Source organism: Panthera onca, chromosome C1 (genome assembly GCF_046562875.1).
Source record: "Panthera onca isolate mPanOnc1 chromosome C1, mPanOnc1 haplotype 2, whole genome shotgun sequence".
In the NCBI taxonomy this organism is placed as follows: Eukaryota; Metazoa; Chordata; class Mammalia; order Carnivora; family Felidae; genus Panthera; species Panthera onca.
Window position 1 is genome coordinate 84,317,947 of NC_138346.1, and position 12,254 is coordinate 84,330,200.

Here is a 12,254-nt window from a genome sequence, read left to right on the forward strand (position 1 = left end):
AGAAATTAAATATAATTTACACTGATCTGAGCAAGCCACATAATTTTCCATTTTGAAGTTAGTAGATTGAGAGGGAGTATTGAATTTGATGGTCTCTGGTGTCCCTTCTAGGTTTAGTATCTATATATCATACAATATATAAAAGACAAATATATATGTCTATATATATACATATAAAGGTAAACGTTTCTTCTGGCTGAATCCTTAAGTAAACATGCTGAGCTGATGTATGTTGCATATGTAACAGAGTGAGAGATAAAATTAAGCTACTGAAATTCACTACTAAAACCTCATTGGACCAGACATACTAGTAGAGATTCTAATAGAGTTAGACCAACATTATCAACCATCCATTTATTTCAACAATCTGAAGAGGAAACCATCCCAAAATCATTGGTTCTCAACACAACAAAGGCTCTGGTCCCATAATCCTCTCCTTTTACACTGATCTTCAGTTCTTCACTTTCTATCCGTGTCAGTATCCAACCTCTTACTGAGTCTTTTTAGGTCCATTTATGTCATAGCTCTCATATTAGACTCAATGAAATGTAAAATCTAAGAAGGAAGAGGACTTGTTTATTTTCACAGCTGTATCTTCAGGCTCTAGAGTAGTGCTGACACATAACAGCCATGCATTATTTATTATATAGATTCACAGGACAAAAAATATTTTTTAAACAGATACAGCAGTTCTGGTCTCTATCTCCTGAGTGGACTGCTGCACCTCTTACTATGCCAGGTAGTAGTAAGTACTCAATAAATATTTGATGAATAAATGGATGAAGGAATTTGCTTCCCTGTCTATAGCATCTATCTCCTTTATCCTCAATATTTACTTGCTTATTTATTATTCATTTACTCATTCAACACATATTAATTGAATGACTTCTATTCCCAGGATCTGTTCTCATTGTTAGGAATGAAGAGATAGTTTCTCACCATAGAAGGAAAATGTTCCCACTTTTAACCTCCAAATTATAACTGGGAATGTAGAGAGCCATATTAAACCTATAAATTACTACATGTAAATATAATTTTAGACAATGATAAGGGATATCCAAAAATTAAAATAAGGTAAAATAATTGGTTGGTCATAGAAGACCTGGGAAAATTACATTTGAACTGGAAGTCAAATAAATTGTTGGTGTGATTTCTTCCTTCTCCTCAAAAGTTTTTGATCTTTCTCCATTGCCTCTTGAAGGAGGGAGAAAAAAAAATCAAACATGATATTTAAAACCTTCTACCATCTGTACTGTCTTTCTAGAATTAACCCTGGCTCTTCCTTTCAGTATCTCATTGTTGTTAAGACTCATTGCCCATCAGAATCACCTGGGAAGCTTTTTGTCTTATAATAAATAAATCATATTTTAGTGATACCAGTTTTATTTTAAAAAACAAAAAAATTAAATGGGATACACAATGATTCCACTGAATTTGAACTTGAAGTTAAAACTGCCACCAAACCACTTTGGGCTCCTCATGCCTCTGAAAGAGCAGGCAAGGAAGAGAGTTGTAGTGTTGGTTGGGGTGATTGATAATTTGGACTGCCAAGGGGGAATTGGATTACTACTCCTCAGTGAAGGTAAGGAAGACTATTTTTTGAACATAAGATATCCCTTAAGGCATCTGAGGATTACCATGCCCTGTGATTAAGGTCAATGGAAAACTATAGCAACCCAGTCAAGGCAGGAATAGTAATGGCCCAAACCCATCAGAAGGAAGGTTTGGTTCACCCCACTGAGTAAAGAAGCATGACTAGCTAAGGTACTACTCAAGGCAAAGGGAATACAGAATGGTTACTAGAAGAAGGTAATTATAAATTCTAGATACAACCATGTGACTAATTATGGAAACAAGGACTGTAATTGTCCTAAGAATTTATTTCTTATTCTGTTTTGAATGTATTTGTGTGTGTATTTAGCAACTCTTTGTTTTCTCTCCTCTCTTACTGTCTTATCATACAGCATAAGGTATATTGGCTTTATGTTAGTATTCATGTATTGTTAAATTTATATCATAGTCTAAATTATGGGATATCAAGAGAAGAATAAACATCATTCAAGGATTTTACCTCCTCTCCTGAGGATCAGATTAGTGCATTTTTGGTTGTATGCAGCATAGTTGTGTCATGTTGGGTGGAATTGTGATCTTGGTTTATCTTTATTTGGAGATTAAGTATGGTTTAACAAGATGTGTAACAGTGCCAAGTAGATTTACAATGGTAATTTTATGTCAACATACCTGGGCTAAGGGATGGCCCAGAGAGCTGGTAAAACATTATTTCTGTGTCTGTGAAGGTGTTTCTGGAAGAGATTAGCATCTGAATGGGTAGACTGAGTAAAGGAGTTCATTTTCATCAATGGGGGTGGGCACCATCCAATCCACTGAGGGTCTGAATAGAATAAAAAGGTGGACATAGGATGAATCTGCTTGAGCTGAGACATTTATCTTCTCTGGCCCTCGGACATCAGATATCAGTGCTTTTGGTTGTTGGGCCTTTGGACTCAGACTGGGCCTTACACCCTCAGCCCCCTTCATCTCAGCCCTCTCATTTTTCCTACTTGTGCTTGCAGGTGGCAGGTAGTGGGAGTTCCATAATGGTATGAACCAATCCCATAATAGATCTTCTCTTATCTATGTCTATGTCTATATCTACCTTCTGTTGCTTCTGTTTCTCAAGAGAACCCTGCCTAATACACTTCCCTAGAATATAGTTATTATATAGAGTTGGCTTCATGTCTTATCCCAATATGGATTTCACTTACCAAGATGCCAGGAATCATCCATAACTACTTAGTACTAAGAAACCTCAATCTAATACGACTAACCATTACTGCTGCCCAATAACATCCTGGTTTTAGTACTGGACTTTTGACATTCTAGTCAGTGGTTGTTCATTCTACTCCACACTCATTAGATGCTTAGAAAAGCTTTAGGAAATGTGAGTTAAATATATTGCTCCAAACATATTTGAACATAAAACTGGCAGTGTAGCAGCCATTTTTAAATACACAAATTAATACATTTTGTTCTTCTTCCCTTCCCAGTACAATAATGCAAATAATTACCCAAAACAAGCTGGAAGGCTACCTGTATTTAAATAGAAGACAAGATGATTTAGCCATATGCAACAAATACTCCTCTTTCCCCCGAAAGTATTTCTTGTAAAATCTAATGTTATTGTAAGCACTCTTCATTTTTCTTAACATGGATCTTGTATAGATGCTGAAATACAAGCTGGATAAAAACTGCACTTATTAGAATTTTGTTATTTTCAAATTAAAAATAAATAAGCTCCCCTAAGATACTTTTGTCCATTATATCTCAGAAATATGACACTAAAGACTTTTTTAAAAAATTCGTATGTTGGAGTTTTTTTTTTTTAACTTACAAAAATAAATGCCTTAGTCTGTTCTGGTCTGTTGAATTATCCAGATATATTACTTTCAAATATTATACAATCTTCTGTTCAGTTTTGAGCTAGTATTGCTTCAGATCTTGCAACAAATCTCACCAAAACATGCATTAATAAACAGTACTGTGGATTCCATTCAGTGTCACAGGGCATTTGTTGTTCGGTTGCATGGTTTTATGACTTAAAAAAATTTTTTTAGTGTTTATTTATTTTTAAGAGACAGAATGTGAGCAGGGGAGGGGCAGAGAGAGAGGGAGACAGAATCTGAAGCAGGCTTCAGGCTCTGAGCTGTCTAGCACAGAGCCTGACGTGGGGCTCAAACCCACAAACCATGAGATCATGACCTGAGCCGAAGTCGGACACTCAACCGACAGAGCCACCCAGGCGCCCCTGGTTTTATCACTTTTCTAAGGATTTGTCACATATCCTAAAAGACCATGCAATTAATCTTATGTAGATTCACTAAATTAGCCTGTAAATAATGTAACAAATTGAAATACAAATTGAAATTAAATTAAAATACAAACTCAAAGCATTTGAAAATAAATCTATCATATTACATTAAAAACCTTAAAGTGTGAATGGCAATAAACTAAGTACAGGAAGAATGGTAGGTACTTCCCATTTTGGAGAGCGAAAAAATAAGGAATTGTGTAGACTCCCTAAGATTGAGGAGGGAAGATTTTGTTGGCTAAAATTTGAGCCTTAACTTTGTCTTACAGAGTAAGACACTTTGATAGTTGCATGGGATAAGGGAGAGGTCACTGTTGTTTCCCAGTCTTAGACTATACTCCACGTAACTTCATTCCCCACTGCTCCCTGGAGTTGATAGACAGTTCTCATTGATATTTTGTTTGGGTGGTGATATATGTGTGTACGTATGTTCTGTTCAATTGATGCAACTTTCCTCAAGACACCTTCATTTCTCTAAAGAAAAAGTGTGTAAAAGCAAATATTTGCATCACCAGTAGTCTTTGTTTAGGGCAGGGTATCTCAGGCTTGGTAACTAGTGACATTTTGTGTCCAATAGTTCTTTTCTGTGGAGAGTTGTAATATGTATTGTAGGATGTTTGGCAGCATCTCTGGTGTACCTACTAGATCTTGGTAACACTCCACAATTGTGGCAACCAGAAAGTCCCTAGAAATTGCTATATGTCCTTGGGTGGAGGAAAGGAGACAAAGCCATACATGGTTCAACACCACTGGGTTAGATCCGTTGCAATGTTCTATTATTGGAAATATATGCTAGAATAGGTTTGATTTAGTTTTCTCTGTATTTGAAAATTACAACAGAGTTATCTGTGGAAGCTGTTATAAAGAAAGGCCAAAATACAACCATATCATCTTTTCCAATCATATAGAAATATTAGAAATCATCTTTATACAGTGTTGGTTATTGATCCAATATGTAGCTTTTATGGCCCAGCTCGTAAAATAAGACACTCAGATGGGATGGAATACAGGAGAGTTGTTATTTATTGTTTACCCTAACTAGGACTATCTTTCTAGCAAGAATATATCTCATACCATTAAAAGCAAAACTGTGTAGAGTCCCCACAAATCCGTAGATTCCTTTAGATTCTGTTGTGGAGTGATCATCCGTGAGTTTGTCTAGATACTAAATTATATACTCTAAATTATTTTTGGCGTATATTTTAAGGATTCTATTTTTTCCTGCTTGCAACATATTCTAAACTTTGAAGAGAAAGTTTATTTTTTCAGCCAGTTGCTTTTCACAATCTGTTTTAAAACCACGAATTTTTCCATTTTATTGCTCAAAAGTTTTAATGACCTGAATCATTATAGAACACTGAACTGATTTCAAAAATAATATGAGCATTGTGGAAATGAAAAAAAATAGTTTCATTTAAACTCCCCTCTAAACATTTAATGTTACATTTCTTTATATTTAAAGTGCTACCTTTATGTATGGTGGAAAGGTAATAGAATTCAAGTGTTGTTTGCTTAGTGTAATATCTTCATAGCCTTTTGGGTGACAAGATAGCTCTGAAGAGGACATCTGGGAATTGGGTAAATCATTTACAACCCTTTCCAAGGTTTAATTTTCTCCCTGTTCTCAAGAAACAAGGCCTGTCTGATTTCTGCATCATCTGTGAGTATAAATAAAACAATAAAAAATGTCTGTCTATAAGAAGGGATCTTAGGTATGGGAATAACTTATTTGATCTTTTTTTTGAAGATACGAATGAGGCTGGATCTGGTCTTTTGAGAGCTCTAGTGGTGTAGCAGAGAGTGAGGTTTCTCTAATATCCATGATGCTCAGTATTTTGACTTAATTAAACTAATAATTTGTTATCGAACTAAAGTCACCTTCATGTCTCCACATTTTTTAAGTTTATTTACTAATTTTTGAGAGAGAGAAAGAGAGCGAGCGCATGAGTGAGCGAGGGGCAGAGAGAGATGGAGAGAATCCCACGCAGGCTCTGCACCGTCAGCAGGAAGTCAGATGTGGCCTGGAGCTCACCTGAACAATGACATCATGACCTGAGCTGGAGTAGGATGCTTAACGGACTGAGTCACCCAGACGCCCCCAGGTCTTCACATTTAAAACCATGTTTTTATTGCCATTTTATTGTTTTTCTGGTTGTTTTTGTGATTCTTCTCTGTTTCTATCTTCGTCTCTTGCTCTCTCTCTTTGTGATTAATGTTTCCCTAGTGTTATGTTTGGCTCTCTCTCTCTCTCCCTCTCTCTCTCTTTTTCCTTTGGTGTGATCTATTACAGGTTTTAGATTTGTGGTTACCATAAGGTTCATATATAACATCCTAAGTGTATATAGCAATCTGTATTAAGTTGATGGCCATTTAAGTTCAAACACATTCTAAAAAAACCAACTTTTAAAAAATTCCTTTTTCCATGTTTTATGTATATGCTGTCATGTTTTACATTTTTTATTCATAATTTTCTTACATCTAATTTTGGACCTAGAGGGTATTATGCTAAGTGAAATGAGTTAGACTGAGAAAGACAAATACTGTGTGATTTCACTCATATGTGGAATCCAAAAACTAAAAGAAATGAATAAAGAAACAAACAGGAAGCAGAAACAGACCTATAAATAAAGAGAGCAAACTGATGGTTGCCAGAGGGGAGTGGGTGGGTGGATGGGCAAAATGGGTGAAGGGGAGAGAGGTACAGGCTTCCAGTTATGGAAAAAGTGAGTCATGGAAATAAATGGTACAGCAGAGGGAAAATAGTCAATGCTATAATACTAATAGTAATAGTGTTGTTGTATGATGGCAGATAGTAGCTGCACTTGTGAATATAGCATAATGTATAGAGATGTTAAATCACTATGTTGTACACTTCAAGTAATGTACCATTGTGTGTCAACTGTACTCAGATTAAAAAAAAACAAAATTAAAAAAAAAATAAGGTCATGGTTTTAAATCAGACTCACATAATTATAGAAAAGAATTGGTTATTTACTGGAAAAATATGATTTACAGTGCTTTGAAGTGTATTGCTAATTACTTATCATATCAGAGTGACTTACAAATATTCACATATCCAAAATTGGTCACAAAAGAAGGCAGTCCACAATGAATCTATGAATTTTCTCAATGAGTAAAAAAATACATATGTCTAAACATATAATACATATAATGTATGTACCTATTGTTTTTTATCTATTCTGCATCTTTATTTATTTATCACCTCTACCAAAAGAGAGAAAGGAGAGGAGAAAAGAGAGAGAGAAACCAGTTTAAAAGAGTAAAAGATTCTGGGGGCATCTGGGTGGCTCAGTTGGTTAAGTGTCCAACTGCAGCTCAGGTCATGATCTTGCAGTCTGTGCATTCGAGCCCCGCGTTGGGCTCTGTGCTGACAGCTCGGAGCCTGGAGCCTGGTTTGGATTCTGTGTCTCCCTCTCTCTCTGCCCCTTCCCTGCTTGTGTTCTGTCTCTCTCTGTCTCTCAAAAATAAATGAACATTAAAAAAATTTTTTTTAATAAAAAAAAATAAAAAAGTAAAAGCTTCTGGTTCAGAATTCATTCACCAAGAGTGTCACTTTACTCTGTAGACATCTTCAGTGTAAAAGTTTCGTTGATCATTTTAACTTTAAGAAGTGACTACTTCCATCCCTATTTATTGGAGTATCACCATATTTTCTGTTAGTCTGTATGGAGTAAGATGGTCTTGGATTTGGAATCAAAAGACCTGGGCTTCATTTCTCTATTTTCAAAATGATTGACTTTTCAAGACTCGTATTTTTTTTGTGAGGATGTACAGGAAATTAGATACTATTTGTGAAAGCCTTTTATAATCTTTAAAGTGCTTTACTAGTGTTAATTCTTCTTGCTATAGCTATTATCAAGCTCAACCTAACAGCCTCTAAAATGTTACCTATATCACTCAGATTTCTACAACTATATAATGACATATTCCTTAATTCCCTTCTGTTAATGCTTTGGCCTCCCTCTTGCAAAATAGCAAGAAACAGTTAAATGTTCCAATTCCTAAGAGGTTGAGCACTTCTACAAACAACAGTCAGAATAGGGAAAAAAGAAAATTAACAGTTTTCTGCTAATGACTCATATTAGGCCTCTTTGGTGGTCTAAAGCAATGGATTACATCTTTTTATCATTTCTTCCATCTGCCTGTCACAGGACTACGACGGTGATTGCTAGTTTTGTTGTTAAAAATGTCACCCCCATTTTTTCAGAATCTTTAAAAGTAAACACAGGAAAAGTGGTGTATACCTGTCATTTAGATCAAATAAAACAAAGGTCGATGGAAATACATTTCTCGTTTGAAGGGGCTCCCCTGCTGATTTTGTTTATCAGAAAATGGCAAGTTTTTGTTCCTAATGGACTCAAATTTAAATAAAATCTGACCCTGGAAATAAAAGCAGCCATTATGACGAAATAAAATTATATACTTTGGAGGAGAAATTGAATTAGAATGCTGACTTTCTTTGGTTAAATTCTTTTACATAAGGAAATGAGCAAGAGGGAGAAAACTGTTGGATAAAGCGAGCATTTTAAAAATCAATAATTGCTTCTAATTTACTTTTAAAAACTTTGTTTCAGACTTCATAGAGTATCATGAATTATACCGAAATGTGTATATTTGCTTTACACTGGAGTTTAGCTAGAGCCAAAAGGGCAAACTGATTTGGATTTTGGTAGTTCTTCTTAGCAAATAAAATTCTCAAAAAACCAAGATTTTGATGGCTTAAGTCTCACTATGTTTTGAAAACTGGAGTCATTTAAAGATCAAAGAACATTGGGAAAAACGTACTTGAAAAATGCAGATAATAGTATAGACCTTATAAGATCACATTTGATTTTAACTAAAGTTCATGTTAACTTAAAAAGAAAAAGGCTCTGACATTCATGTAATTTCAGGAAGAGTTTATCTTAATAGTTTGATGGGAAGCCTTTCAGAATCACTACCTCTCTTCTTGGCCTCCTTGTTTTGAGAAAAATTATTTTTATTTTGATCGTGTTCAAAAGAGTAGTTCTGAATTGATGAAATTTAATACAGTAAGACACTTTTTATATTGAAACTCTTTAATTCATTTTGGGGAAAAAACAAACAAACAAACAAACAAACAAACAAAACAACCAAAGTGTATATTTGTGCTTTGAATAGGTATGCTTGTCCCTTAGAAAAGTTAAATATTTATTATAGTTATTTTGGATAAAATAGAAGTAACACAGTCATGACTTCTACAGTTAATGGAGAGCTTGAGGGAATATCTAGACCAAAGCCTTCTTTTTTGGTTAAATAACTCACAGTTGGCCACATTAAATTATTTGTTGAGGGCCACCTTTATAATTATGGCACAGTTAAGACTAGAATCATCAACATGTAATGGAAAGAAACAATCTTTGTAATAGGACAGTTCTGGAAACTAAATTCCCCTATTTATTAGCTGTACTGGTTTGGACATGATGTTCACTTTCTCAGAATCTCAGTCTCCTTTTACCATATTTTCCCATAAGGCTCTGCTAAGGATTCGATAAGACGATGTTTTAAAAATTACCTGGTATATATAATAGATAATAGAGTCATTGATCAAATAAATATTCAAGGAGTAAATTAAATGTATCAGACTTTGTTCTAGGTGATGAGGCTATTGCAAAGAAAAAAAATTATCTTTATATCTCCTCTCATGAAATTTATCTTCTTGTGGTTTGGGGTGAGCTCAGACAAAACAATAGAAATAGATAGGTTTAGAGCCATAAAAATACCAGTAAGACCATAGAACTAAATGTAGTGGTAGTCAGCAAGAGTATAAGGCTACTTTCTATGTGGTAGTCAGGAGGATGGCTCTCAGATACAGATTCATATGTAGACTATATGGAGATTCACATTCATATGTGAATGGTAAAAAGTATTAATTGAATTTGAGTTAAGCACGGATTGGAAGAAGGAGCCATGGTAGTCATTAATATTTTCATAGACTGTAGATCTATAAATTCCCAGAACAATGTTGTCTTTCATTCCATTATGCCCTTATTAAAAGAGTACATTTTAATAGCCTTTAAATTCACTATATTTAATTACTGTAATAGATGAGCAATATTTAATGGTGTGGGCAGTAAGAACTTTTGAGTCCTCACCTGAAAATACATACGTCTGGCCTCTAGGAGGATATATTTCCATAAAATCACTACCAAAAAAAATCCCATTTACATAATACATAGAGTATTTCAAAGGCAGAAAGTATTAAAACACTACGTAGTTTCTTTCTTCTTATTTTCAAGAATTCAATTGATAGCATGTGTTTATGGCTTGCTTAGGGAAATCCAGAAACCACCTCGGCTTCAGAATGATCTGGAGTCCAAAATAAACCCTGGGAATGTTTAGAATCAGGTATTTTTATATACCAGCCCACATCATTTTTGGAGTTCATGCCCCTAACCTGTTTTATTCCTATATCCTAAGGGATAGAGTGATTCACAGTCATTGGTATGTTTCCAAGGGTTGCATCTGGCTCTGCGGAATCTTCAAATCCTTATTTTTGCATGGCAGAGAGAGAGAGAAACTGCTAAATAGGGTCATCCTGAACCGACGAAATGGCTTGAGAAGCAAGGAAACCGATTATACCCCAATGTTTCCTGCCAAGAAGAAATTACACAATTCTGGGAATTTAGGCAATCTTTGTTGTAGCACAATGAATGATTTAGTTATGAGTTTTTAATCCCAGGATTTTTGTTGACAAAACACAAGAAAAAAATACACTCCAAACTCCATGGAATATATTCATCTGCTTTAGAGGAAGAACAGGTCTGAATATACTTCTAGTCCACAAGACTAAATGTTTACTACCACAAGAAAAGAGCCTCCTCACCTCCGTGACCAGAGTTGTTTGATGATTTTAATCTATAGCTTGTGAATGCCTTAGGATCCACAGAAAACACCACAGCTAATCCAATTAGCTAATGCCTGAAATGCTTTCCCTGCAGATTCTGCTGGTTTCCAAAGTACTTTCTCAAAATCCAGTATTTCATGTACTTGTGCATCAGTCATTTCTCTTTGTGTGCATCCAAACTGGATATGCTCACATCGCTTCAAAATGGACCATCTTTCTCTTCCCACTCTACTCATATGACCCATTCTTAATGATTAGATTCCTAGGGCCAACATTTTAAAGGGCCACCCTTCTGTGTGTGCAGTTAACACATTTTCAAATGCCAGTTGGCATATGTGTCTTCCTGTGGGGTAATTAGGCATGCAAATGTAGTAATTGCACATGCAAATTTCCCAGCCCAAAAAGAATGGGAGTTTTCAAAACTCAGTCCCAGAGTGGTCTCTCACCACCTCTCTGGAAGCTCCCTTCATTTGAAGCCAAGACTCAGGATGGGGTCCCAATTAATGTTTATCTTTAGCTACCTCTGTGATTTTAGTGTTTTTATATTTGAGAACTTTAGTCTTTTTCCCCTTAATTTTAAAATGTGTACTTTTTTCTATCCTCTATGTTGAGAACCCTCCTGTATAAACCATATGAAGCTGAAACATTGATAAGGGCCGGTTATACTTGGTGATCAGGATTTGTGTCAGGTGCATGTTTTTGAAGCTCCCTAGGGGATTGCTATGTGAGTTTAAGGAAAGTAACTCTGCAGTGAGTGTCAAGAGACCAGAGTTCACATCCTAGCTCTGTCACTAGTTCTGTGACCTTAAACAAGACCCCCTAATCTCTCTGAGTTACAGTTTTCTGGTTGTAGTAGGAGGAGTTTTGTGGTTGTCTTATTTTGTTTTATATTATCTTGCAGTTCCCTTACCATTTAAAAAATTCTATGAACTGTAAAAACAAAGGTCATGTTTCCTGGTCATTTTTCTTAAAACACACACAGCTGAGATCCCTTAGCAGCAAATCAAGATATCCTCTGATTGGCTGAGGTACATAGGCTCTTGAAGCATTTCAAAATGCTCTTCCATTCAAGCATCACCTCCTAATCCACAGATTCTATCCATTTTCTGTTCTTTGGGGTTTTACTGGTTTGGTTCTTAAAAGGTTGTCTTAGACAAAAACTTTCATATAAGGTTTTGGTGAGCCAATTTGTAACTTTGCTTAAATGTCACATAGATACCTGACTGGACAGGATCTTAAGAATCATTTGGTCCCAATTCATTATTTCACAGAAATGTATAAAAGGGCTCAGTTAACTAGTTAATTATTCCCCCCCCAGCCTCTTTTTAAATTTACTTGTTCTTAGAAAGGCTTATATTTCTTTTGGGATTTACAAGATTTTCCTCATGTTTGTATTTATTGTTTCAGCCCAAATATAGATTTTCAGCCAATTTGTCCTATTGTGCCTCCTTCATAATCATTAGTTTCATAACGTTAGTCTATTCTAGATCAGAGCTGCCT